Source organism: Vombatus ursinus, unplaced genomic scaffold (genome assembly GCF_900497805.2).
Source record: "Vombatus ursinus unplaced genomic scaffold, bare-nosed wombat genome assembly UNPS02014784.1, whole genome shotgun sequence".
Classification (NCBI taxonomy): Eukaryota; Metazoa; Chordata; class Mammalia; order Diprotodontia; family Vombatidae; genus Vombatus; species Vombatus ursinus.
Genome location: NW_020954562.1, coordinates 14,241,725 through 14,264,331, shown reverse-complemented (window position 1 = coordinate 14,264,331; position 22,607 = coordinate 14,241,725). Strand labels below are relative to the sequence as shown.

The 22,607-nt window shown below is 40.1% G+C and overlaps 1 protein-coding gene across 2 annotated transcripts in view; it reads right to left on the bottom strand.

Annotated features, from left to right (window-relative positions):
• The window catches only part of TRIM2 (tripartite motif containing 2), a 139,676-nt gene extending 117,501 nt beyond the window's left edge, over positions 1–22,175 (bottom strand). Inside the window, exon 1 of one of the 2 annotated variants that reach the window (XM_027866886.1) lies at positions 22,063–22,175. The gene's annotated coding sequence lies outside the window, so the exon portion shown is untranslated. Of the gene's footprint in view, positions 1–155; positions 824–22,062 lie in introns of those variants that run through there. The other variant, XM_027866887.1, reaches the window with a different exon arrangement.
• Positions 22,176–22,607: the final 432 nt, after the last annotated feature.

Genomic DNA, 22,607 nt, shown 5'->3' with positions numbered 1-22,607 from the left:
ACACACACACACACACACACACACACACACACACACACACACACACAGAGTCAAATTCCACAGCAATCTGGATGCATCTCAACCTTCTGCGGAAGTACTTCTCAGAGCTCAATAGCACAAGCAGGCTAATGAATGATTGTGAAATGGTGACTTACTGCACTTAGGAAAAAAAACCACATACACACAAGTCCCCAGAAGAAAGCTGTTGCTATCTTCTCTTTCTCTCTCCTTCTTGTCCCCCTGCCTGCTACGGAAGGGTTGTATGCTGCTTTTTTCAAAAATCAGTCAGACAATCATTCCTTTTCTCTTCTCCTTTCATTCTTTCTTTTCTCTCTCTCTCTTTTGGGTAGCAGCTGCAATCTCTCCTTCTGATGGTATCTCAAGGTGAAGCTGCGCTATCCCCTCCCATTTCAGAGTGAGAGGGATGGACTGAAGGAGGGAGGAAGGTCGGTCCTTGGACGGCTATCAGTTACGCAGTAAAAATAGACAAGAGGAGGGAAAAACCCCCTTCTGGCTGGATTCCGAATTGTCTTAACTCAATGTTCTCAGTCCAAAAGGCTGTCTAGTTGGCAATTTCCATTCTGTGTGAAGTTCCAGAACATTAAGACATCTGTTTTTCATAAGCTGAGAGGCAACGGCAAATCTAGGATTATATTTTGTCAAACTGCATCAGCCTTCCCAAAGCTCAAGTACTACAGCTAATCCCAGGCACAAAGAGCTAGGAGATAAACAGCCAAGTTTGTGCCCAGTCCCAAAGAGATCTCCTGAGTGCCGATGACTAAGTGTTCCTATAGCCAGCCTCCAGGAAGGACCAATCACATCACAATCCAGCTTATTAAGAGGTGTTTGGCTCAATTTTCATTCCTTCCCCAGAAAACAAGTTTATGGCCCCACCCAACCCACACACCCCCCCGCCCCCAAACACCACCTACTATGAACACACATGCAAACACTACCCCTCCAGGGAAAAGAACCTGAGATGAATGAGGCTGAAACAGGGCTGAAGAGGACTGGCCGCTGCACTCAGTGCTAACAGAAGCACACTGATTAGACAGAGGCAAAGATCACTTCATTCTCTCTGAACTGACTCAACCAGTACTAGAGACATTCTGTGCTCATGGAGACAATCTTGATTCCTTTTCCCAGCTGGTGCAGCATCTCTTTGGCAGCCAGAGCTCTGGGGCAGCACCTCATGACTAGACTATATAGCAACAGCCTTTTCTAGTTGGTCTCCTTGCCTCAAGGCTTTCTCCACTAGAATCTATTCTCTGCTAAGCCAACAAAATAAATTTCCTAACAGGCAGGTCTGACCATGTCACCCCTCTACTCAATAAATTCCATTGGCTCCCTATTACCTCTAGGATCAAACGTAACGTGCTCTGTTTGGCATTTAAAGCCCTTCATGTCATTGCCCCTTCCTATCTTTCAAGTCTTCTAGCAGGTTGCTCCTCTTTGGATGTATGCTATGATCCAGCTCCAATGGCACCCTTGCTGTTCAATGAACACACCAGCCTGTCTCCTGACTCTGTGCTGTTTTCACTGGCAGTCTCCATGCCTGGAATGTGCTTCACCTTCACCTGCTGGGCTTCACTGGCTTCCTTCAAGACTCAGCTCAAACCCAGCCTTCTCCACCAGGCTTCTCCCTACCTTCCCTTTCCCCCACTTCTAGTGCTTTTCCTCTGAGATTACCTGCTATCCACTCTGTATGCATCTTATATTTACATGGTTATTTTTATGTTGTCTCCCCCATTAGAATGTTCACTCCTTGAGAGCAGCGATTTTTTTGCTTTTCTTTGTATCCCCAGTGCCTGCAACAAAGATGGCTCTTAATAAATGTTTATTATCTGACTGACTAGATCTTCATCTTGGAGCTGAATTGTACATGACAAGGCTTGTGGGCGATGTAGCTGGAGAAGTGGTCTATTCATCCATCCAACCATCCTTCCATCTAACAATCCATCCATCCAACTTCTACTAAGTAAAAAACAAATCAGTTATTTCCCCCATGTCTAGAACGTTCTTCCCCCTCACCTATGCCTCTTAGAATCATAAGATCATAGATTCAGAACATGAAAAGATCTCAGTGGTCATCAATTCCAGCTTCTTCATTTTGCAGATGAAATAACTGAGACCAAGGGGTTAACTGATTTTCCCAGAGAGACACAGCCAGTGTGAGGTAGAATTTGAACTCGGGACTTCCTAACTCTCTATTAATAAATGCTTATTGGATTAGACTGGATGTACTCAGAAGAATAAGACATATTCCTACCACATTATAATAATAACTGGCATTATACTATTTGCTCTTTTTTTCTTTCTGTTTTGTTTTGTTTCTTCTTTCTTGTGATTCCTCCTATTGATTCTAATTCTTCTTTACAACATGACTAATGTGAAAATATGTTTGATAGGAATGTATATGTAGAGCTTATAACAGATTGAATGCCATCTTGGGGAGGGAGGTGGGAAGGGAGGGGGAGAAAATTTAAAACTCAAAAGCTTACAGAAGTGACTGTTGAAAACTAAAAATAAATAAATTTTAAAAATAATAACTGACATTTATATGGCACTTTAGCTTTGCAAATCATTTACATACATTTTCTCATTGGTTCTTTTGCAGCTAGGTGGTGCAGTGGATAGAGTGCTGGGCCTGGAGCTCCTGAGTTCAAATCTGGCTTCAGAAACTTCTTAGCTATGTGACCCTGGGCAAGTCACTTAACCCTGATTGCCTCAGTTTATTTATAAAATGAGTTGCAGAAGGCTGGAGAAAAATGGGAAACTACTCCAGTGTCTTTGCCAAGAAAACCCCAAATGAGGTCATTGATATTTGGCAGCCCTTTAGAAAATTGTATCCTTTGACTATTTATTTATTGGGGGCATGGCTCTGGATCGTATATCTGTGTCAAATCCTTATGTATCTTGAATAACAGATATTTTAGGAAATATTTTGATACAAAAATATTTCCCACTTGAATTTCTCTTCTTATTCTATCTGCATTGATTTTTTTTGTACCAAAGCTTAAATTGTATACAATCAAATTGTTAAATTGTATATAATCACAAAAATTTATCTCCTCTATCCCTTTGGTTATGAATATGTACCTCTAGCCATAAGGCCCTAATTAGGTCTTACCTAAACTGAGGCAGAACCCTCCTAACTGGTACTCCCCTCTCTAATTTCCATATTGCTGTCCACCCCTTTCTCCCTTCCTCTCTTCTAATCCATTGTGAGCACCTCTGTCAGATTAATCTTCTTAAAGGCAGGTCTGATTATGTCACTTCTTCCCACCTCCTTGATTAAAAACTTTCAATTGGACTTTCTTTTCATAGAGAAAAGGTCAAACTCCCTCACCCAGCATTGAGAGTCCCGCCACAATCTGGCTCTTACCAATCTTTCTTTCAAGGCTTATCTCATGTCACTCCCCTTTAGGTATGTTATACTGCAGTCAAACTGGGCTCCTTCCTTTTTCCTAAACAATCTCCTGCCTCTAGGGCTTGTCTTTCTTACAATTAAATCCTCTCCTGCTATTTTACTGCTAGTCAAAATCCTACCATTTTTTATGACTCGTTAGAACACCAAGTTCTCTATGAAGTAGTCCCAAATTGGGTTGATCAGATGGAATAATCTCCTGCTTCTCTGAATTTGTTTTGTATGTTTATTGCACCTCTCATGGCATATATTACCTTCTAACATTATAATTATTTGTATATATGTGTCATCTCCCCCTTCTAAATTGTGTACTCCCAGAGGTTGGGGAATGTCTCTTATTTTTTGTAACTTTGACAGTATCAAGCACATAGCGCTGCTATGTATCATTTGCCCGTAGTGTGGCTTAATAAATATTTGTTGAATGGATGGGTAAATAAATAGGAGAGGACGGTAGTACTGACAGGGTTGGGATCTAGACCCCAGAAAGGAAAAACCCTGGACTTTCCCACATGGCCAAATCTCTGGCATTCCGCTGAGGCTATAATCCCATCAACTGGCCTTTCATTGTGGACCTCCCTATGGCCCCAGGCCACTCCCTTGGCCTTGTGGTCGGCGTCCCTGGAATTCTATTTCCTCATAGACTACTTGGCCACTCCTAGATCCCTCCCATGGTCTTTCTATATATAAGGTCCACCTTGTCTCCATTAAGAGGCTGGGATTCTTATAATCTAGCCAATAACTTACTAATATTTAGACTCCTTAAGAGTCTGCCCGATATGATGGATGTTCTAATAAACCTTGTCTTTGGCTGAAAGAAGGCTTGGGTCGAATTCTTTTGGGCAGGAAACACATGTTGTGATTTTGGGGTCCCAGCACCCCTGAACTCCTAAATCGCATCAGTACCATTAACTGAAGTACATCACATATTGTCTCACATATTCCCATTTATCTAGATACTGTTCCCTGACCCACTATTAGAAAAAGAAAAAGAAAACAAAAACCCTTGTTAACTAATATACACAGTCAAGCAAAACAAATCCCCACATCCACTTTAAGAAACATTTATTAAACACCTACTAGGCACTGGAAATACAAAGACAAAAACCAAACTAGTCCCTACCCTCAGAGAACTTATATTCTATTTGTATACTTTCTTCCCATCCACTGCGGTCTAGTTTAATTGGCACTTCCTATGTATAGGTTTCAGGAATCCCTCCAGTTAGAAGTGATCTTTCCCTCATCTGATTTCAAAGGATTTTGTACTATTGTGTACAAATATTATATATTCTAACATATTCAAAAATTACATATTCTAGAAAGACAGACACACATAATGGATAGAGCGTTGAATTTGGAACTAGCAACCCATGGGTTGGGATATGTTGTCAGACACTTACTAGCCATGAGATAACAGGCAAGTCACTCACCATTGTCTGCTTATTTGTGAAATGAGGCTAAGACTGTCTATAATACTTACCTCACAATTGTGAGGATTGAATGTAATGAAATGCTTTGCAGACTTTAAGGAATATATATACATATATATGTATATATACACATACATATCCATTATTATTACTATTATTAATTATTTGCATTACATTTATTTATGCTTATGTCATATCACCTCCACTAGACTGTAAGCTCCTTGAAGGTAGATTCATATCCTGTTTATCTTAGTATCTCTTCAGGGACCAACACACTGTTTTTCACAAGGTAGGCACTTAATAAAGGAAGGGATAAAGAAGGAAGAGAGGGAAGAGAGAAGGAAGAAGATGAAAAAAGGGAAAGAAGGGAAGATCAGTACAAAGTCTGTACTTGCTACAGGATATCCCAAAGCACAATGTCTTTCACCACCCAGCAAGAGAAGGGATTGAAAAATGTACTTTTAGTTGGTTTGTCATGGTGGATAGAGACATCCAGTATAATTTATTTTGAAGTCTCCAAAGTCCTTTAAAAGGAAATAATGAAAGATGATAAAAATCACAAGTGGAGAAGAACAATTTAGTGAGTGTGTGCATGTAAGGGAATGACGTAGAGAATCCATAATGAATTTTATTATGAATTAGGATTCAGGAGGAGCAAAAAGCATTTAAGGAATATTTCAAAATAAGAAGGCTGACAAGAAAATAGCTTCTGACTTCCATTAGCTCAAAGATATATTTTCTTAAAACAATTTTCTAAAATAAGTAATATATTGATCCTCACAGGCTGATGCATTTGACATAGAGAGAAGGTCCTGAGTCTCTAGGGATGCTTACTCAAAAGAAGTATTAAGAGATAACACCATCAGGCTTTAGCCTCTAAAATGAAGCATTAAGAAAGACTACAGTAGGAAGCCAGGGCAAAAGCCAAGGGAAGGAATGACCCCTAAGGTCAGGAAACTTTTTTTGGGGGAGGGGCTAGGCAATGGGGTTAAGTGACTTGCCTAGGGTCACACAGCTAGTAGGTGTTATGAGTCTGAGGTCAGATTTGAACTCAGGTCCTCCTGAATCCAGGGCCAGTGCTCTATCCACTGCACCACCTAGCTGCCCCAGGAAACCTTTCTTTCCTGATTATAGTTTGCTAGCTCTGGATGGGAGATACACTCACTTGAAGTATTAATTTCTTTTTCTGCCCTGAAGTAGAAGCATTTTAAAAAAGTTTCGGATGAACAAGGATGTCCATTATCACCACTGTTGTTCAATATGGTACTAGAAACACTAGCTTTTGCAGTGTTTTTTTCTTTTTAGAAGAAAAAAAGTTTTAGAAGAAAAAAAGTTGAAGGGATTAGAATAGGCAAAGAAACAAAGCTATCACTCTTTGCAGATGTTATGATGGTGTACTTAGAGAATCCTAAAGAATCAAGTAAAAAATGACTTGAAATAATAAACAAATTTAGCAAAGTTGCAGGATATAAAATAAACCCATATAAATCATTGGCATTTCTATATATTACTAACAAAGCCCAACAGCAAGAGATAGAAAGAGAAATTTCATTTAAAGTTTCTGTAGACATTAAAAAATATTTGGGAGTCTACCTGCCACAACAAACCCAGGATGTCTATGAACACAGTTACAAAACACTTTTCACACAAATAAAGTCAGATCTAAATACTTGGAAAAGTATCAGTTGCTCATGGGTAGGCCGACCTAATATAATAAAAATGACAATTCTACCTAAATTAATTTACTTATTCAGTGTCATACCAATCAAACTATTATTTTGTAGAGCTAGAAAAAAATAATAACAAAATTCATCTGGAAGAAAAAAAGGTCCAGAATATTAAGGAAATTGATGAAAAGAAATGCAAGGGAGGGTGTCCTAGTCATACCAGATCTTAAATTGTATTATAAAGCAGGAATCATCAAAACTACTTGGTACTGGCTAAGAAATAGAGTGGTAGATCAGTAGAATAGGTTAGGTACATAAGACACAATAGTCAATGACTATAGTAATCTACTGTTTTATAAACCCAAAGACTTCAGCTTCTGGGATAAGAACTCACTGTTTAACAAAAACTGCTAGGAAAACTGGAAAACTAGACATAGAAACTAGACATAGACCAACAGCTTACACCATATACCAACATAAAGTAAAAATGGGTACACAATTTAGATATAAAGACTGATACTATAAGCAAACTAAAAGAGCAAGGAATAGTTTACCTGTCAGATTTATGGAGAAGGGAAGAATTTACGGCCAAATAAGAGATAGAGAACATTATGGAATGCAAAATGGATGATTTTGATTACATTAAATTGAAAAGTTTTTGCACAAACAAAGTCAATGTAACCAAGATTAGAAAGGAAGCAGAAAACTGGGAAACAATTTTTATAGCCAGTGTCTCTGATAAAGGCTTTATTTCTAAAATATATAGAGAACTGAGTCAAATTTATAAGAATGCAAGTCATTCCCCGATTGATAAATGGTCAAAGGATATGAAGAGGCAGTTTTCAGATGAAGAAATTAAAGTTATCTATAGTCATATGAAAAAATGCTCCAAATCACTATTGATTAGAGAAATGCAAATCAAAACAACTCTGAGGTACCACATCACACCTCTCAGATTGGCTAACAGGACAGAACAGGAAAATGATAAATGTTGGAGAAGATGTGGGAAAACCAGAACACTAATGTATTGTTGGTAGAGTTGTGAACTGATCCAACCATTTTTTTTAAGGCAGTTGGGGTTAAGTGACTTGCCCAGGGTCACACAGCTAGTAAGCGTTAAGTGTTTGGTCTGAGGCCGGATTTGAACTCAGGAACTCCTGACTCCAGGGCTGGTGCTCTGTCTACTGCACCCTCTAGCTACTCCGATCCAATGATTCTGAAGAGCAATTTGGAATTTTGTCCAAAGGGCTATAAAACTGTACACACCCTTTGATCCAGCAATACCACTTCTAGGTATCCCAAAGAGATCATGCAAATGGGAAAACAACCCACATATACAAAAATATTTATAGCAGCTCTTTTTGTGGTGGCCAAGAATTGGAAATTGAAAGGAAGTCCATCGATTGGAGAATGGGTGAACAAGTTGTGCTATATGAATGTAATGGAATATTATTGTACTATAAGAAATGATGAGCAGGTACTTCAGAAAAACCTGGAAAGACTTAGTATGAAGTGATGCTGAATGAAGTGAGCAGAACCAAGAGAACATTGTACACAGTAACAGCCACATTGTGTGATGATTAACTTCGATAGGCTAACTTTTTAGCAATGCAAGGATCAAAGACAATTCCAAAAGACTCATGATAGAAATGCTGTCCACATCCAGAAAAAGAACTAGGGAGGAGTCTGAATGCAAATGGAAACATAGTATTTGCTCCCTTTTTTTGGTGTTTTGTTTCGTAACTTCTTTCTTTTGGTTCCTTCCATTGGTTCTAATTCTTCTTTACAACATGACTAATGTGAAAATATGTTACAATATGAATGTATATGTAGAGCCTATATAAATTTACATGCTGTCTTGGGGTGGGAGATGGGGAGAAAATTTGAAACTCAAAATCTTATGGAAGTGAATGTTGAAAACTAAAAATAAATAAATTTATAAAAAAAAGTTTCAGATAAAAGATCTAACTTTGCAAAAAAAAGAGAAAATAATGATAAATTATGAAAACTGAACGCAAAGTATTTTCTTTTCACTGATACACAACCAGTGACATCGTGCAGCTATGAATCATGGAATGCTACCATATGCAAAGAAATAAGATGTGTGAGTGACACACTAGTGAATGGAAAAGTGCATGATGCATATAAGCAGCTTGGAGTATGTTACCAGTAATGATTCAGGCCCCCCAAAAAATAGGGTGAAACTCTCACAGAGAAAGGTCAAATAATTTGCCTGGTGTCCCACAGCTAGTACACATTTAAGACAGGATTTGAACTCAAGTCTTCCTGATTTCAGGTCCAGTGTTCTCTATCTACTGTGTCACCTAGCTGGGTAGAGGGGCGGCAGATGTTGACTCAGTGAAAGGGACAACTTTCTAAGACTTAGGGTTAGGCAAAAGTACAATGAATTGCCCCAGCAGATTTCTAGAGGTGTTTACACAGATGCTGGATGATCACTTATTGAATATTTCATAGAGGAAGTTCTTGTATAGATGCAAGTCAGACAGGAGGCCTCTGAGACCCCTCAAACCATGGAATTCTGTGATTTTTGCACCTTCAGAAGCATAATTAGTCAATCAAGAAACATTTATTAAGCACCTACTTTGTAGCAGGTGCTGTGCCAAGCAGGATGTAATTTAAAGAACCCTGGACTAGGAAACAAAATGTTTCAGATATTGCACATAACTCTGCCTTGTGCCTTTGGGCAAGCCGCTTTACCTTGCTGGGTCTCAGTTCTTTTAGCTATAAAACGAAGGATTCAGACTAGATGGCCTTTAAGGTCCCTTCCAGTTCAAATCTGTGTGAGGAATAGTTACATTAGGTTGTTTATTATAAAGCTAAAGTCTCATCTATTCAGCTAACATAAGGTTAATGTAATAAAATGAGGGCCTTATGACAGGTATTTCCTGATTAACAAACTATTTATGCTCCAAAAACTCATTTGTAAGTTATCTGTCATTCAAAAGGCATTTCCCCATAAATAAAAGCTATAAAAGGTCATTAGACTCCTACGCCAGCCCACAAAAGCCAACCTAATCAATGTATCAATAGTGCAGTGTACACAAAACAATAGAACCCAACCACCATATATAATCAAATTGTTATGGGAAAAAATGCCTTCTATTGTCTGACTTCCAGGAATGCCAGGAACACATTGTCTCCAGTCTAGCCCTGGAAGTGGGAATGGGGACTCCCTGTCCTTTCCACTCCCCATATTTGCTTAGCATTGAAAACAGGAACTAGTTCCCCCAATGCCAAGCTACTCATGGTGGTTCTCATGGTCTCTATCAGAGGCCACACAGCAGGGTGAGATCCCCGGGAAAAGTAAATGACCAGTTATGGTTTGGAAGGGGATAAGAAACTGTATGTATTAGACAATGGGTGTCATGACCATCACTGACTTCCACATAGGCCGGAACATACCTAACATTCTTAATAAATTGTCAGTCAGCCCATGCTTGAGGACTTCTAGGGATGGGGACCTCACTACCGTATGAGATTACTCATTCAACATCTGGTCTGACTTTCTCATTTTGTTGAGGAAGAAAATGAGGCCCAGTTTCTTTTCTTATGAGAGTTCCAGGAACGGGCCGCCCTGTTTCCCTTTTTGCTGACATTGACTGTGGCTCCTAACAAAGTTTCTCTTCCACTGAAGAATGGAATGCAGCCTTGCAGTTCTGTCCCTTATCCCCTGAAACAAGTATACAGCCCTCATGAGATGTAGGTGTTTTTTTTTTAATCGCTTTAAAACAAAAATGTCCCAATGATATCTTCCCCTCACCTTCTTCCCACCCTACAGCAGAGAACCCTCCCTTGGAACAAATAAGTAGGATTAATTGAGACAAATAAACATATTGGCCACATCTGACAATGTAGACCTAATCTCCTCATCTATATTTCACCACCTCTGCTGAGAGGAGGGTCACAGATTCATCATGAGGGCTTTGCAGTCAAGATTGCAGGGTTCTGAAGTCTTTCAAGGTTGTTTTTCTCGTCTTTACTGCGGTCATTGTGTAAATTATTCTACTGGTCTGCCTCACGTTGTCCTTCATAAGGTCACACAAGATTTGAGATTATAATAAAAACAACAACATTTATATAGCACTTCCTCAGTGCCAGACATTGTAATAGTGCTTTACAATTATTGTCTTATTTCATCCTCACAACAGAGCTGGAGGGGACTCTTTAAGCTTCAAATTTCTCTGAATTCTTCACACTCTTGTTTCTTAGAGTGCAACACAATTCACATGTTGCAGTTTATGGTCATTTCCTAACCAATGGGCACTATTTTGTTTCCAGTTTTTTTGCTACCATAAAAAGTTCTACTATTAATATTTTTATACATATGGAACATTTCCCTCTGTCTTTGATCTCCTTGGGGTACGCACCCAGTAGTGTTACTGATGGATCAAAAAGTAAGTACAATTTAGTGACTTTTTTTGCTTTCCTCAATGTCATTACTTCATAGAAAATGTCCCATGTTTCTCTGAATGCCTCATATTCATCATTTCTTCTGGCAAATGACACATGTACCACATTTTTTTTAGCCATATCTCAATTGATGGGCACCTGTTTAGTTTCCTGTGTTGGTTACCATGAAGAGGGCTATTAAGTGGGCCAATATTTTGTTTCACATAGGATCTTTATGTCATTGAACTCCACATGTCCCTATGCCCAATCAGTGGGACAAAGGACATGAATAGATTGGTGGCTTTACTTTTTATAATTCCAAACTGTTTTCCAGAATACTTTCAGCTTCACTAACGATGCATTAGTGTAGCATTTATTTCTTCAGGAGCTGTCACCAAAATTCTGAAAATTCACCCTTTTCTAACACACTTATCTGTTCTGGCTAACATGAGTTAACAAAATTCAATAATAAAATGATGTTGATTGATGATGATGATGATAGCTAACACATTTAGAGCTTTAAGAAATGCTAAATATGATTCACATATATTATGTCATTTGACCTTCACAATAACTCGATAAAGCAAGTACTACTATTATGCCAGTTTTACCAATAAGATAACTGAGGATGTGAGAAATTAAATTACTTTCTCAGGGTCACAAAGTCACTGAGTGCCTGAAGCAGAATTCAACATCAGGTGTTCCTGATCCCATATCCAATACTCTATCCATTACCACCCAGCTACCTGTTGTGGAGACTAGATCTCATTCCTAAGAGTTTTAAACCCATTTTCCTCTATGCTTTATGCTTAGTAATCTGAATAAATAGCTGATTCTGCTATTTATGGAATGGGAGTTCCAATCTTCTTAAATTATCTGTTAAAGCAGAAACTCTCCATTGCTTTAGCTGATTTCTTTCAGGTTTTCATAGCCTCTGACTCTCAGAGTTGGGAGAGGTCCATTTTTCCAACTGCTACCTGAACAAGGATCTCCTTACATCATACCTGACAGGTGATCATCCTGTCTTGCCCCTGCCTACACTTCTAGTGAAGTGAGACCTCCTTCTCCCAAGGCAGAGCATTCTTCTTTTGGATAGCTCTGTTGGGAAGTCTTTCCTTCTTTTAACATGGTTTATATTAAAGAAGTGAGGGAGTGCAGTGGATAGAGCACTTAACCTAGAGTCAGGAAGACCTGAGTTCAAATCTAGCTCACTTACTAGCTGTGTGACTCTGGGCAGGTCACTTAGCTAGGGTCTACCTCAGTTTCCTCAGCTATAAAACAGGGATAATAACAGCTCTCTTGAGGGATTGTTGTGAGGATAAAATGAAATAGTATATGTAAAGCACTTTGTAAATCTTAAATCACCATATGAATGCTAGCTGTTATTATTCTTAAATTTTATTTATTTTGACATTCATTTTTTTTATTGCTAGTTAAATGGAAAACCACTCCAGTATCTTTGTCAAGAAAACCTTATGGACAGGATGGTTACTAAGAGTCAGACACAACTAAATGACTGAACAACAATAACAACAATGATGATGACAATATTGTTTTTGTTTTAACAGTAAATAGTTCTGTAGGCAACCTCCTTTCCCACCACTGCCCTTTAAACTACTTGAAGACAGCCAGTATGTCCACACTGTCTTCTCTACCTAAATATCCCCAATTCCTTCACATTGCATGGTGCAGTGGATAGAACTGGAAGGGACCTTAGAAATCACCTCATCCAATCCCTTCATTTTACAGATAAGGAAGCTGAGGCCTAATGAGGTTAAATCACTTTCCCAAGCAAGATCACAGCTAGTAAGAAGCAAAGGCAGAATTTGAACCCATGAGGTTCTGACTTCAAATCCAGTGTTCTTTCCACTTGACTACCTTTTCCCTTTGACTTCCTTTGGGTTGCCCTTCGAATAGCTAAAAAGAATGTTAAAAGCTTTTTTTTTTTTTAAATCTGCACCTATGGTGTTAGCTTTCTGATACTCATTTCCAAACCTGACAGACATGAGGAAGAGTGAGTCATTCCTGTTTTTTCAAGGCATCAGAGCCAAGCTACAGTGTCCTCATGATATGGGCTGCAGCCAGAGAGGGGTTATTGAAAGCGTGTAGTGTAAGCAAAGGAAGAAAGCTGGAGGCCTCCTGTGTTCAAAGAGCAAGGCAGACACACCTGTTTTAGGTCATTATTTTCCTTCAACCCTACAGTAGCTTAGTACTGTGGCACACACAGTCTAAGGAGGAGTCAGCCTCCAGTGGCTCATGGTTGAGAAAAAAACATGTCTCAGTGGCAAAGAAAGTCAATCTGGAACAAAAAGTAAATCCCTGTTTTATCAAAACAAAAAGAAAAATTAGGAGCCTGAGCTGGGATGCTATGCATAGTGACTGAAGAAACTGGAAAGAATTGTTTCAAGGAATGAGTCAGAATAGATTGTTTTGACAAGAGCTTGGAGGGTTGGGGTGAAGAGGGAAGATGTAGAATGATTTTCCTTTTCTCCCACCTAATTTACACACTCTTCCTCCCCCTCTCTATCCGCCATGTGTGATAGTGGGTTCCCCTTCCCTTACCCCTTCTCTGCCCATCCATAGCTCCCACATTCAAATACATACTTAAGATTTGGCAGGGATGGAGAAGGGGAAAGGGAGGAGGGGAACCTAGAGAGAAATTTTTAAAAGGGGAAGGAGCTCAGGGAACTTGAGTTTATAATGAAATGGGGATAGAGAAACAGCTAGACCTGTGATTTCATTGCTCTAATGATCTCCCAGGTAAGGAGACATCCTCTGCTAATGCAGGTTGGCACTTTCTCTGAAACTTATATAGACTGTTAAAAAAGTTGCCTGGAGCAGAGGTGTCAAATATAGGTGCCACATTTAGTGACAGCACCTCCCCCTACCCAGTGTCTCCCGAAACAGATTAAAATATAATCAGGAAGTATTTAACAAAATAAATTTTAAAATAGGATACAACTGAGATATTATTATTAATCTGTGGCTTTCCAAATGAACACGCAGCCTGCAGGGATCCTATGTATGGTTAGTGGCTGTTTCTTTTTTTGGAGGCAATTGGGGTTAAGTGACTTGCCCAAGGTCATACAGCTAAAAAATATCTGAGGCTGTATTTGAACTCAGATCTTCCTGATTCCAGGCCCCCGCTCTATCCCCTGTGCCACCTAGCTGTGCCAGGAGCTGTTTCTATTTGAGTTGGACAGCACTGTCTTAGAGCACTGAGAAGTAACTTGCTCAGGGTCTTATAACCAGAATGGGTCAAAGGCAAAAATGAAAGGTCAGTTCTTCCATACTGCCTTCATTTCATTGCTATATAAATGTCTTAAAGAAACTGGTAGATGAATGCAGAGACAGTCGGTCAATCAACATTAAGTGATTACTAGAATCTGGGCATATAAGGGAAGGCAAAAGAGAGTCCCTGGCCTCAGGGAGCTTACAGTCTAATGGCAGAGACAAGAAACAAACAACTATGCAGAAACAAACTACAGACAGGATAAAGAGGGCACTGTCAAGGATCTTTGAAAAATCTTGGGAGATTGAAAGAGGAACCAAAGGATTAGTGAAGGAAAAAATGGCTCAATGAAATGGAGTCTGGAAAAAAAAACCAATCAAATTCAACTTCTTAAAGAGGCAGGTAGATTATATCTCCAAGTACAAGGTAGAGTTGAAACTCTTGGATTTTGAATAGGAGGGAATGCAATCAGGCCAGATTTAGTTCTCAAAATGTAATTCGAATCAATTCAACAAGCATCTATTAGGCGCTTACTGTGGTAAATGCTGGGGATATAAAGACAAAGAAGGAAAGAAAAGAAAAGGAAAGAGAAGAAAAGAAAGTGAAAGGAAAGAAGAGAAAAGAAATGACAGCTCCTTCCCCTCAAGGAACTAAGAATCAAGACTCTTTTTGTTTAAAAATTTTAAACTGTCTCTGTGACCTTGAAAGGATTAGGGACTTGAGAGAACCCCTGGATTAAAAGATCCAGTTTCCTTCGCATTCCTCATTAGGCTATCATTTTCCAAACAGGTTCCAAGGGATTGTTGAGTTAAAAGCTGATGTCAGAGAATGGGTAGTCTGTGGGGGTGGGAAGAAAGGACAAGATTTCTGTAAGGGTTCAGGAGTAAATGTTTTCTGATGGATTTGAAGTTTATTTACACAGCAGTGGTTAGCCAAATGCCAGGCTTACTGTTGCCTTAATTTTCCCTTAATTTTCTCTTCAGTACTCTATGGGAAAAGGCAGTCCGTTGTTTGGCAAATACACTTAATGGTTTAAAACCTAAATACCAGGAACTACTTGGCCTTGTGAAAACTGAGCAGGCCTGAGACAGAGATAAGGGAAAAGTGTGTCCTCAGCAGGTATAGTTTCCAAGTAGGGCAATGACCGGGAGTCTATTCTTTTTTTTTTTTTTAACATTTTTATTCAAAGTTTTGAATTCCAACTTCTATCCCTCTGCTTTTCCCTCTTGCCCCCCCGACAATAAGCAATCAGATATAGGTTATACACAAGTAATTATGTAAAACACTTCCATGTAAGTTATTTTGTACAAGAAGACTATAATAAAAGAAAAAAATGAAAGGAAGTGAAAATAGCACGCTTCAGTCTGTATTCAATCAATATAGTTCTTTCTCTGGAGGCAGACAGTAGGCTTTATCATTAGTCTTTTGGGATCATCTTGGATCATTGCATTGCTGAGAATAGCTAAGTCATTCACAGTTTTTCATCGAACAATATTGGGGTTCCTGTGACAACAGTCCTAGAAGTCTATTCTACCTATCACTTCTTCTGTGCTGATGGCATTTGACTGGCTGAGCAGGTTCTTCTGTGCTTACATTAAGCCTTCACAGGGCCTCGCATGATATGGCTTTCATTTAGTCATAGCCAGAAAAAAAGAAGAGGGAATGAGCTTTCTCATTAACAATGACAGAGATCACATAGGGCCCACAACACTGCCAAGTGTGGACCAAACCAGATTAAAATGCAATTGGGAAACATTTAACAAAATAAATAAAAATACATCAAAAGAGAGATCTCTATAATATGTGGTTTTCTAAGTAGACATGTGGCCCGAAGGGATCCTCATGTATAGCTGAGTGGCCCCATTTCTATTTGAGTTTGATATCACTCACCTGAATATATGTTCCTCCATCCAGAGGGCTCTTAGATGCTTGACTGTAATTTAGGAACAACAGCTGAACACTTAGATTAAGTGACTTCTGTTTTCTGGTTTCAGATCTTGCCTTCTTCCTGTGGCCTGAAGAATGGATCTAATGCCATTCAGGACCCCCTCCTCCACACACACCCAGACCGTCATTAAGAAACTAGCCATTTAGAACTCCTTCCTACCTTTGTAGCCTTGCACATAGTTTATAATTCAGGGACTCTGGCCTCCTTACAATCCATCTTTTCTTGATTCCCAGTCGCAAATTCCCTCCCTCCTCATCTTTACGTGTTAGCTTCCTTCCAGTTTTAGCTAAAACCCTACCTTCTATAAGAAGCTTTTTCTAGTCTGCCTTAATATGAGACCTTGCCTTTGAGATTTTTGTTAAGTGTTTTTTTCAGTCGTGTCCAACTCTTGGTGACCCCATTTGGGGTTTTCTTGACAAAGATACTAGAGTGGTTTGCCATTTCCTTCTCCAGCTCATCTTATAGATGAAGAAATTGAGGAAAACAGTGACTTGCCCAGCTAGGGCAAGCTAGGATGTGTCTAAGGCTGGATTTGAACTCATGAACTACGTGTTTCTGGTACCAAGCTCAATCCTCTATCTACTGTGCCAACCAGCTGCTGTCCCTTCGAGACTACCTCCAATTTACCCTGAAGCATTTCTATATAGTTGTTTGCCTGGCATTTCCCCCATTCGACTATAATATCTTGGGGACAGGCAAGTGCTGCTTTTGCTTTCTTTCTGCCTCGCGTGCTTAGCTCAATTCCTAGACACATTATAGGCATTTAACAAATACTTGATAACTTGCCTTGACTAGAAATAGAATGGTCCAGCTGTTTCTTTATGAAGTCAAAATCTAGGTTAAGCACCCTTGGAATAAAATATAATGATAATCATAAAAAATTTAAAGTGCACTTAAAAAATGAGCCCTTGCACATCTTAAGCAGTCTCTTTCAGCCCTCGTGTTCTGATCTTTTAAAATGGGCCAATCTGAATTTTATTCCTTCACTTTCCAAACAAGGTACTCGAGGGCAGTGCAAGCTCACAGCAAGGAAGAAAAGGACTTCTAAGGAAGAGAACTTTTTAATCAGTCCCTGGATAACTGATCGATGACAGCACTTGTTACAATTACTAAGAACTACTTACTCTCTGGCTCTCTGGGCCCGCTCAGAAAAGAGACCTCTCTGGGAAACAGAATCTGTTTGACTTTGTTATCTAATTATCCTCTAGCACACAAATGGGTATCGGAGGAAAGTGCTGTTGTTACTGCCCAATGACAGGCGACTAGGAGCTGGACTCCACAAACACGCTGGGGTATTTTCCGCCTTGGCACACAAAAACAGGAGGCTCATTGAGGGAAGTTGCGGCCATCTTCAGCAGAAGCACCTCCTCCCTGTTCTACTTTGAGAGAAATGCACTTTGTAAAGATGAGTTTTTCTGAAGTCCTCCGAGTTCTTTTTAAGCCTTAGCTAATTAGTGCTCACAATATCCCTGTGAGGAACATCTGGGGCAGGTAGCACAATTTCCCTTTTGCTGAGAAAGAAATTAAGCCGAAGAAAAATGCTGTTATTGCTCAGCTTTCATTAAAGCCACTCGGCTAGAAACAAAATTAAACTTCTCTGGTCTCTGTTGGGGAGCTCATGCTATCTCTTTTGCACTATTAGCTAGCACATATGTGTGTGTATGCACATTTATACACACACATGTGTATATGTATATACATATACATTTACACATATGAACAGGCACATACACATATATATATATATATATGTATATACACATATATGCATATGTGTGATACGCAGAATGTTACAGGAGACAAGTCACTCTGACCGGCCTGCCCATCATCAACCATTTTTATAATTTGGTTCAGTAAGTTAAGACAGGGAAAATGTTAGCAAATGAGGTTTTCACACTTTGGCGGATGGACACATAAAAGGGAACTCTTCTTGGCTTTCTATGTAGATGCCAATTAACTCCCAGCAGGGTCCAGCACCTCAGTAGGACTGTCTCAATGAATTCATGAAGAGCTAGGAATATAACTTGCCTACTGTTTGCCAAAGTAAACTCCAGTTCCATAATACAATGGCATGTACCTTTAGCAGCTATACTCAGATTTTCATTTTCAGTTATGTCATCTAGAGGTGCTGGTCCCTTGAGTTTCACAAACCTGTTAGATAGTTAATGAGTCTAAAAAAGCTCAAAGAGAATTAAAAAAAAAAAAAGATTAACTCTACCAGTATGATTTCATCATTAGCTCCAAAATGTAACCTCCTTGAGGGCAGAGACAACTTTATTTTTGTGTGTGCCTAGCACAATGTATAGTGCAGAGTAGGCCCACAATAAATTTTGTTGTTTTTGTTATTGATCAGTCATTTCAGTCATGTCCAACTTTCAATGATCTCATTTGGGGTTTTCTTGGCAAAGATACTGGCCCTGAGTCATTTTCTTCTCCATCTCATTTTACAGATAAGGAACTGAGGCAAATAGGGTTAAGTGACTGGCCCAGGGTCACACAGAGGAGAAGTGTCTGAAGGCAGATTTGAACTCAGGAGAAAGAGTCTTACTGGCTTCAGGCTTGGCACTTTATCTATGGCATATACTTCAAATTGTCTGTGATACCTATTGCTGTCTGTAGGACCAAATGGTACTAACCATCCCCAAGATATGCTTCCTCGAAACCAGATATACCAACACTTTTTTATGCCATTGGCCAGGCATTTGTAGCACCCAAGAGGTGAAGAAATTGTGCTTGTGATGGGGGGTGAGGAGCCCATAGTTTCTTATTTTGGGGGGGGCAGTTGCTAGGCAATGGGGTTAAGTGACTTGCCCAGGGTCACACAGCTAGTGAGTGTCATGTGTCTGAGGTCAAATTTGAACTCAGGTCCTTCTGACTCCAGGGCCAGTGCTCTATCCACTGTGCTACCAAGTTGCCCCAAGCCCATAGTTTCTTGAATGAAAAAGGAAGTGGGTGATGGGAGAGTGAAGTTAGTGGTACTAGGTGGGATCTTTGCTCCTATTTCTCCTTCCAAGGTCCCCTCTTTTTGTGGACAACATTGAGGGTAACTAACCTTTGCCCTCAAGATCTTTCCTAACTGGCTTATAGCCATCTGGATGCTGCATCTCTAGGCTCTCAACCCTCTCTGACAAAGATACTTTTGTAGTAAATAGAGTATAGAACGAAAAGCTGAGAGATCTGGGTTCCAATTCAACCCAAAACATTTACTAGCTCTGTGATTTTGGGCAACTCACAGCTTCTCTGGGACAAAGGTTTGTAAAAGAAGCTAATAACACTTGGTGTAACACACTTCTCAGGGTTGTTACAAGAAAAAAGCACTTGAAAAGCTTTCAATGCTATAGAAAATTTTGTTGTGATTCTAAGAGGCAGAATGCAAGGGTAGGAGAAGTATGCTGGACTTGGGGGTCCAGGGAAACCAGGGTTCAAGCCCTGACTCTGCAAGCTCCCCTTTATACAAGGTGTTCCAAAAGTCTTAGTGCATTTTTAAACTATTTAAGCTTAAGCTGTTTGGGACACCTTGGACAGCGCTTCAACGGCCCTCCAAGGGCTTTACCTATATACTTTCATTTGGTATTTAGGAGCTATATGCCCACGGGCACCTCTCTTTATCTCTCTGACCTTTGGCTTTTGCATCTGCAAATAATACAACCTGCTTCACGGGATCATAGAATCAGAGCTGGAAGGAGACCTTAGAGGTCACTGAGTTCAATCACCTCATTTTATGGAGGAGGAAACAAAATCCCAGAGAGCAGAAGGGACTTGCCCAGAATTAGACGGCTGGTAAAAGGGCAGGATTCAAATGGAGGTGTTCCTGACTCCAAGTCAGCCATATCATGATGTCTCTTCATAGTTTTGGGGAGAGAAGTAGATGAGATGACATATATATATATATATATATATATATGTAAAGTGTTTAGTCAACATTTAAGCACTGCATGAGCATCCACTAATATCATTATAACCTTGACTAGAAACAGCTTCGTGGGGGTAGCTAGGTGGCAAAGTGGATAAAGCTCCCGCCTTGGAGTCAAGAGGACCTGAGTTCAAATCCAGCCTCAGACACTTGATACTTACTAGCTGTGTGACCATAGGCTAGTCACTTAACCCCAATTGCCTCACAAAAAAGAAATAGCCTTGTGTATTCTCAATATGCAGTAATATATTCTTGTTGCCTTTCAATTGAACCCTAAATTTTAATAACTTCTAAACTCCAATTTAATTACTCTAGGACCTATGAGAAGATGATGATTTTGTATAAGGTGGAAAGAAATAATGGAGGAATACCTACAATTCCATATAAAAGATGCATTAAAAAAAAGCTCACTTTAGGCATACCTAAAGATTAACCCAGACTTCTCCACTTTGCTAGACTTTTCTAACTCCCCAGTGCAGGCCTTGAGTTCATTCACTTCATACCTCTGCAAGTCAGGAGATAGATCAGAAATGGAATGAATGAATGAGCAAAAAAAGAACTTTTTAGATGCTGATCAAAGGATTATAGATTTAGAGCTTGAATTGACCTTAGAGGTTATGGAGATAAGGAAAATATGGCCCTGAAGTTATATAAATTTCCTGTGGTCATGCAAGTTAGTATCTGAGTCAAGATTTGAACCCAGAGGACAGCATTCTATTATATCAGCGTTTCTCAAACGTTTGGGACTCAAGACCCCTTTATATTACTAAAAATTGTTGAGGACCTCCAAAGAGCTTTTATGTGGGTTATCTGTATCAGTATTTATTGTATTAGACATTTAAATATCTTAGCTTTATTATGAAAATCATTTTAACCTTGTGGACAGCCTGAAAGTGTTGAGGGGCCCCCTCAGGAGTCCCTGGACCATACTTTGAGAAAAAATGAATTATACGACGCTAATTTTCACTTCCAATGCGCCAGGCCCTTTGGAAGGGCCCAAATGCTTTGACCAAATTGCTATAGACCACTTCTCAGTTCAGCTCGAAACAGGACATTCCAGCCACATTCCAGTGCCTGGAGTTAGTCCCCTTAGATGCTAATCTCTAGCTTTGAAGTTCCAATTGAGCACAGCTAAAGCAAACCTCCTTGCTGAATGCACATGGTTCTCATGACCTAGCAGGTGTTTTCCCTAGTGCCAACCAGGTGCCCGGAAAGGATGATGATGAGGAGGAGGAGGATGACAGTGAAATCATAGGAGATGCTACTAGAGTCAAATTTTGCCTTCTTGACAATTTTCTTCTGCCCTTTCCTTTGATCCCAGAAGTTATTTTGCACCCTTCCCTTCCCAATCATTAATCAGGACTACCAGAAAGCTACCTGAGGTATAGCTGGCCAAGCCAGTTTTCAGCGCTTCATCCCCCAGCTCACATGAAGAAAAAACTCTTTGCTTCCTGACTTAGCACACTGGCAGTCAAGGACAATTGCTATAATTGCTCGGCAGTTCTTCCTTTATTACCAGAAATCCATCCTGTCCAACCATAGCAGCCTTTGAGCACATTTACGGGGCAGTAAAACTTTACTGCAGGCCAGTCCCAGCCCTTTCCCACATTTCTGAATAGATCCTCTCTGATTAGTGTCTGCAGTAATTTGTCCTTTGAAATGCTAGCATCCATTGGACTATTTTTAACGCGGCGAACAAATTTTAAAGTGGCAAGAGGGAAGAAGTCCCTCAAGTCCTCACTGAAAAAGGCCAAGGTGGAAACCCCCCAAAATACCACATTTGCCTTTATGCCTTTCTCATTGTGGCTCTCCCAATTTTTTCCCCTTCCTTGCTCTCTTCCATCCAAAATCTAGTTGGACACAACTTGGGGACACAGCTCTAGTTCATTTCTAACCCCTTTAGACTTGCACACAAACTGGCAAAAATAAAGCCAATCCAAGCCCACCCCTACTCTCCTGTCATCGCAATGAATGAGCAGTGAAGATGCCCCAACCACCTGAAGAAAAACTGGAAGGACACACTTAGAAGCCTACTTACTGGCTTTCCATAGCGACCGTGGCTGGGCACCAGGGACGGAGCCCCAGCCTCCTCCTGCTCTGGGGCTTCAGCAGCTAGTTCCCTGCAGCAGACACTCACACAAGCAGCTCCATTCTAGTCCCCAGGCAGCTCAGTGAAAGGGTGGCCCTTGCAAAAATATAAACAGCTTGTCAGCACAAGCCAAAGAGGCGGGACTGCAGTATCAGGGGACGAGGCCGGCCAATGATTAGCCTCTTTGGATTCTGCTTGTTCAAGATACTGGGTTTCATTGTGAAGTAGGGGAGCAAGAAGAGGGTGTGTGTGTGTGTGTGTGTGTGTGTGTGTGTGTGTGTGTATGAAACAGAAAGAGAGACAGAGAAACAGAGAGAGACAGAGACGAGAGAGACAGAGACGAGAGAGAGAGAGAGAGAGAGAGAGAGAGAGAGAGAGAGAGAGAGAGAGAGAGAGAGAGAGAGACTGTCCAGGGAAAGCCTGGGTCTCACTGCTTCAGTCAAGCAGCAAGAAACAATCCATGTTGAAAAGTTAACCAGTACCTTCCAAAACCT